Source organism: Hemiscyllium ocellatum, unplaced genomic scaffold (assembly GCF_020745735.1).
Source record: "Hemiscyllium ocellatum isolate sHemOce1 unplaced genomic scaffold, sHemOce1.pat.X.cur. scaffold_2373_pat_ctg1, whole genome shotgun sequence".
NCBI classification, from domain to species: domain Eukaryota; kingdom Metazoa; phylum Chordata; class Chondrichthyes; order Orectolobiformes; family Hemiscylliidae; genus Hemiscyllium; species Hemiscyllium ocellatum.
In genome coordinates, this window is record NW_026868067.1 from 38,742 (window position 1) to 45,409 (window position 6,668).

Consider the following 6,668-nt stretch of genomic DNA (forward strand, 5'->3'; position numbering starts at 1 on the left):
ACCAGCCATCTCGCCCTAATGAGAGAGCAGTCCTATGGTCTGGGAGGACAATGCTGCCTTTCCCTTTTACACAGTGATGTCACTGTACCCCGGGGGTGGGGAGAGGGAATGCTGAAGGTGGGGGATGGGACACCACTCAGGCACAGTACTTTGTGCTGGAGGATGGTCACTTTCTTTAATATTGTTGGGGGCTGCACTGATGCAGGCAAGTGGAGAATGTTCCAACACAATCCTGATGTGGAACTTATAGAGAGCAAACAGACATTGGGGGAATCCGGGGTTTGGGGAAACTGAGCAGAGGAAATTGTGGCTGCACTGTGACAGAGGGGTTTAGAAATGTTACAGGTTATAATAATAAACCTTTCACCCATCGGCTCATTATACAAGGATTACAGGACACACATTGAATGTTTGGGCAAATCTATTGAGAGAATGGGATGATTCAAAGGAGAACTTTTATGCAGTAAATGGGATTGAGCTGGAACACAATCCTCACACACAATGTGAATATCCAGCTCCTGATGAATGCAGTAATTCTGTCAGGGTTTGGCATTACAGTTACTGAGATTCCCATCTGAATGTCCACCTGTAGTATCCTGTAACACAAGTTTATAAAATCCATCACTGTCAGTTCAGATTAGAAACTCGCACCATCCCCTCCTCCTGGCCCAGGATGACTGGACACATTACCCCTTGTGGAGGGCAGCAGTCAGTTCAGGGGGAAATCTATGTGGGTTTCTAGGAGTTTCCAACTTGGGACTTCATGTGACTGAACAGGGCAGATCTTTGACACATGGGACAGAATGTTCCCGGAGTCAGTGAGATGTGGAGAGGAGGATTGGCTTCTTTTTTAACTTCTGTGCTGCCGCTGTGCCTCATCAATAAGACATGGGGGGTGAAAGGCTCATGCAGCTCGATGGGCAAGTGGCCTCCATTCTGACCAATGGGCAGCAAGCTCCTCCTAGTCCTCCCATAGAGCAACACTGCACGCTTCCCACTGCCCAGGACAACCAGTTAACGTTTAGAAGAATTGGGTGGAATCTGTCAGAAAAGGCATAACTGTAAAGTTCTAAGAGGATTGGTAAGTGTGAGAGATGCACAGGAGACGGGGGCAACAAGTTGCCAGATGGAGTATAATTTGGGAAAATGGGAAGTTGGTCATTTTGGAGAGGATAGTAAGAGAACAGAGTGCTATTGACATGGTGGGAACTGTGGAAAGCTGCACCACAAAGGGACCAGGGGGGTCATTGTGCAGGAAACACAGAAAGCTAGCAGATTCTGGGTCAGTCAAGGAATCAAGGGCTGTGTTTCAGATTCATCAAGTTTAAGGCAACACCGACACGGGTAAGGGGTTTCAGTAGCAATGGGACTGGGGTGAGGTGGAGACAAGCAACATTTTAAAGATTGGAATTCCTGGTGTTTGTTATTGTGTAGAATCTGATCAGAAGGTCACCTTGGGGTTACAGATATAACAGCAATGTTGTAAAGAGTGTAGTTCTACCTCAGACTGCACCCAGCGAGAGGGAGGGGCTCAGCAGTAAGGGAAAGTAATTTCTAATAGCATCTGAAGGCAACGGGTTTAACCATTACAATGTTTCATTGGAGAAAATGCAGCCAATCGAGTAGTGGGAATGTGGTCAGCAGTTTGATAACTGAATAACAGTGGAATAATGGAGAGGGATGATGGGGAGGGAGAGCTGGGCATTGTCAGTGTACATGTGAAACCTAACACGGTGCTTTTGGACGTTATCACCTCCTGGCAGTGTGTAGGTGAGAAAAAGGAGGGGCCAAGGATAGATCCTTAGATTCCCTACAGTGTGGAAACAGTCCCTTCAGCCCAACATGTCCACACTGACCCTCCGAAGAGGAACCCACCCAGACACATTCCCCTACATTTACCCCTGATTAATGCACCTAACATGACAGGCAATTTAGCATGGCCATTTCACCGAACCTGCACATCTTTGGTCTGTGCGAAGAAACCGGAGCACCCGGAGGAAACCCACGCAGACACAGGGAGGATGTGCAAACTCCACACAGACAGTTGCCCGAGTCTGGAATCGAACCTTGGTCCCTGGTGCTGTGAGGCAGCAGTGCTCTCCACTGAGCCACCGTGCTGGCCAACCCTTGAGGGACACCACATACAGGGATTTCAGAAAGGAAATCAGAGAGGGTATCACAGCTACAGAAGTTACTATTGTCGAGGAGGGGCTGCCTACTGAGTCAGTATGGGTGGAAATTAGGAACGGTAAGGGAGCAGTTACCTCATTGGGCCCCCCCAAACAGCAGCAGGGAGACTGAGGAAAGCATAGATCGGCAGATTTTGGAAAAGTGTGAATGGAGTAGGGTTGTTGTAATGGGTGACTTTAACTTTCCCAATATTGATTGGAACCTCCTTCGAGCAGATGGTTTGGATGGAGCTCTTTTTGTAAGGTGTGTTCAGGAGGGTTTCCTAACTCAGTACATTAAAGCGGCCGACGCTGGGAGAGGCCATTGGTGGGCCGACGAGGGGAGAGGGGATTTGGTGCTCGGCAATGAGCCTGGGCAGGTGTCAGATCTTGTGGTGGGAGAGCATTTTGGTGATAGTGACCACAACTGCCTCGCATCGTACATAGCTATGGATAAGGAGAGAAGCATGTACAATGGGAGGGTATTTAATTGGGGAAAAGGATACTATGATACTATCAGACGTGGGTTAGGAAGCATGGACTGGGAGCAATTGTTCCATAGAAAGGGCACTATAGACATGTGGAGACGGATTAAGGAACAGTTGTTGCGACTGATGCATAAATATGTTCCTCTGAGACAGGTAAGAAGGGGTAAGATAAAGGAACCTTGGATGACGAGAGCGGAGGAGCTTCTCGTCAAAATAAAGAAGGCAGCTTACGTAAGGTGGAGGAAGCTAAGGTCTTGCTCAGCTCTAGAGGATTACAGGCAGGCGGGGAAGGAGCTCACAAATGGTCTGAGGAGAGCCAGGAGGGAGCACGAGAAAGGCTTGGCAGGAAGGATTAGGGAGAATCCAAAGGCATTTTACACGTATGTGAGGAATAAGAGAATGATCAAATAAGGAGGAGAACCGATCAGGGATAGCATAGGGAACTTGTGTGTAGAGTCTGAGGGGGTACGGGGAGCCCTAAATGGGTTTTTTGCTTCTGTCTTTACTAAAGAAAAGGACCTTGTAGTGAATGAAACCATTGAGGAGCAGGTAAGCATGCTGGATCAGATAGAGATTGAGGAAGCTGATGTGCTGAAATTTTTGACGAATGTTAAGATTGACAAGTCTCCAGGGCCAGACCAGATTTGTCCTCAGCTGCTTTAGGAAGAGAGAAATGTGACGGCTTCGCCGCTTGCGAAGATCTTTGCATCCTCGCTCTCCACTGGAGTCGTACCTGAGGACTGGAGGGAGGCAAATGTAATTCCTCTCTTCAACAAAGGAAATAGGGAAATCCCCAGCAATTACAGACCAGTCAGTCTCACGTCTGTCGTCTGCAGGGTGTTAGAAAGGATTCTGAGGGATAGGATTTATGACCCTCTGGAAGAGCGTGGTTTGACTAAATGCAGTCAGCACGGATTTGTGAGGGGCAGGTCATGCCTCACAAATCTTATTGAGTTCTTTGAGGATGTTAGTAGACAAGTTGATGAGGGTCGAGCGGTGGATGCTGTGTATCTGGACTTCAATAAGGCATTTGATAAGGTTCCCCATGGTAGGCTCATTCAGAAGGTCAGGAGGAATGGGATACAGGGAAATGTAACTGTCCGGATACAGAATTAGCCGGTCGACAGAAGACGGCGAGTGGTAGTGGAAGGAAAGTATTCTGCCTGGAAGTCAGTGGTGAGTGGTGGGCTCTGTCCTTGGGCCTCTACTCTTATTTTTACTTTGATTAATGACTTGGATGAGGGGATTGAAGGATGGGTCAGCAAGTTTGCAGACAACACAAAGGTTGGAGGTGTCGTTGACAGTGTAGGGGGGTGTTGTAGGCTGCAGCGGGACATTGACAGGATGCAGAGCTGGGCTGAGAGGTGGCAGATGGTGTTCAACCTGGATAAATGTGAGGTGATGCATTTTGGAAAGTCGAATTTGAAAGCTGAGTACAGGATTAAGGCAGTGCGAAGGAACAGAGAGATCTTGGTTTGCACGTACATAGATCCCTTAAAATGGCCACCCAAGTGGACAGGGTTGTGAAGAAAGCATTTCGTGTTTTGGCTTTCATTAACAGGGGGATTGAGTTTAAGAGCCGTGAGATATTGTTGCAGCTCTATAAAACTTTGGTTCGAACGCACTTGGAATACTGTGTCCAGTTCTGGTCACCCTATTATAGGAAAGATGTGGATGCTTTGGAGAGGGTTCAGAGGAGGTTTACCAGGATGCTGCCTGGAATAGGTGGCTTATCTGACGAAGAGAGGTTGACTGAGCTTGGACTTCTTTCATTGGAAAAAAGAAGAAAGTGAGGGGACCTAATTGAGTTATACAAGATAATGAGAGGCATAGATAGAGTCGATAGCCAGAGACTATTTCCCAGGACAGAAATGGCTAACACGAGGGGTCACAGTTTTAAGCTGGTTGGAGGAAAGTATAGAGGGGATGTCAGAGGTGGGTTCTTTACACAGAGAGTTCTGCGAGCATGGAATGCGTTGCCAGCAGCAGTTGTGGAAGCGAAGTGGGAACATTTAAGAGACTGCTGGATATGTATATGGTCACAGACATTTGAGGGTCCGTACATTAGGTTTACCTTACATGAGGATCAATGCTCAGCACAACATCGTGGGCTGAAGGGCCTGTTCTGTGCTGTACTGTTCTATGTTCTATGATCTATGAAGTGTATCTGTACCTTGCTACCATCTGCACCCTGTACTGACAGATAGTGCTCCCTCAATACCTTAGAAACCATCCCCTCAGTAAGTTTATCCCCAGATCACCTCGAGAAAACATCATACCCTCAACATCTCAGAAAGTAAACCTGTTACCCCCCTTGGACCTTGATCATTCCCAAACCTGTTCTCACTGCGATGACCCACAGCCTCCCCCCCACGGCCCAGAACATTATTTGAGTCTCTGGATTGATCATTCGGCCCATCAGGTTCACACTGACCCTCGTCAGAGCATCCTATTCCCCCCACCCCCCACCACCGCATCCCCCTACCCCCCCGCCCCATCCCAGGAACCCTTCATTCCTCTGGCTAATCCACCTAGCCTGCACATCTTTGGCCAGTGACACGGGGAGAATGTGCTGCAAATGTGTTGCTGGTCAAAGCACAGCAGGTAGGCAGCATCTCAGGAATAGATGCCTAACCTGCTGTGCTTTGACCAGCAACACATTTGCAGCTGTGATCTCCAGCATCTGCAGACCTCATTTTTTACACGGGGAGAATGTGCCAACTCCACACAGACAGTCACCCGAGGCTGGAATCGAACCCGGGTGGGGTGAGGCAACACTGAGCCCCCTGACAATCCCACCATCTCCTCCCCATTGGTGACCGTTTGATGTGTATACCCGGGGAGTATCTAACTTGTCTAGTGTTTATTTAAGAAAGATTATAGATAAGGGCAATGTCTCCACCAGCTCAAGATGCTTGATCCCCCTTGAAAAAATATTTATATCAATTTCAAAAAGAGACTTTATTCACAAAAAAACTCTCCGTACAAACACAGTCACTAAAGTTCGGTTCTGTACAGTCTTTACAACATGTCTTTGCCATGACATATACACTCCCCTTGGCTGATTAACTGAAATGTTAGCTCTGAGCTGTTCCTTCTGAATTAACATCACAAAGTTACATTGATAAGGATCTTTGTGAAGTGCCTGTGTTCTGTATCTGTTCTCCCATGTAGCCCGCCCTCCGAATACAACACCTTATAAAGCTTTAAACCTGTTTGTCAACTTTCAGCAGAAGCAGCCTCAGGGCATTGAGCACAGACTGAATGACTCAGTGACGCTTGGATCAGGTCAGATCAAATTCTCAAGCAAACAGATGGCTGGGGATATTCAGTAACAACGGTGAGGAGAGAGAGGAACAATTCACATTTCAAGGGACCCTTCCTCAAAACGGTCTGTTCTGAAGGAGCTTTCCCGCAGAAATCATTGGATTGAAAGGTAAACTCTGTCTGTCTCTTTCTCCCTCTCCCATCAGAGATGCTGCCGGACATGCTGAGCTTCTTCAGCAATCTCTGTATTGATGTTTCAGGTCTCCAGCGGGTCCGTACAGATTGGTTTTAGGGTTGAATTCTCAAGCTTGCTCTGTTCAAGGGATTGAACCCCTCTGCTACAAAGGGGGGTCAGTTACCTCAGCTAACAGGTTTGTGATGCCAACACTGTTGGCTCAATCTCTATCATGTCTGAAATTACCATGAAGGTCCCAGCTTCTCAACCTCGCCCCTCACCTGAGGTGTGTGACCCACCAGGCCTCTCTCTCTGACAGGACAGCAGCTCTCGGGTCCTCCTGGTCTATACTCTCTGTCCTCCCTCTCTCTGTCCTCCCTCTCTCTGTCCCCTTTCTCTGTCCCTCTTTCGCTGTCCCCTCTCTCTCTCTGTCCCCCCACTCACTGTCCCTCTCTCTCTGTCCCCCCACTCTTGGTACCCCTCTCTCTGTACCCCTCTCTCTGTTGCCCCTCTCGCTGTCTCCCCTCTCTCTATCTCCCCCTCTCTGTGCCCCCTTTCTCTATCCACCCC

At 48.2% G+C, this 6,668-nt stretch overlaps 1 long non-coding RNA gene across 1 annotated transcript; it reads left to right on the top strand.

Moving 5' to 3' along the window:
- Positions 1 to 1,064: 1,064 nt before the first annotated feature.
- LOC132811743 (uncharacterized) lies at positions 1,065 to 6,397 on the top strand. Its single transcript, XR_009643375.1, has 3 exons — positions 1,065 to 1,081; positions 5,887 to 6,092; positions 6,184 to 6,397. It is a non-coding gene; the product is annotated as an uncharacterized LOC132811743 (long non-coding RNA).
- Positions 6,398 to 6,668: the final 271 nt, after the last annotated feature.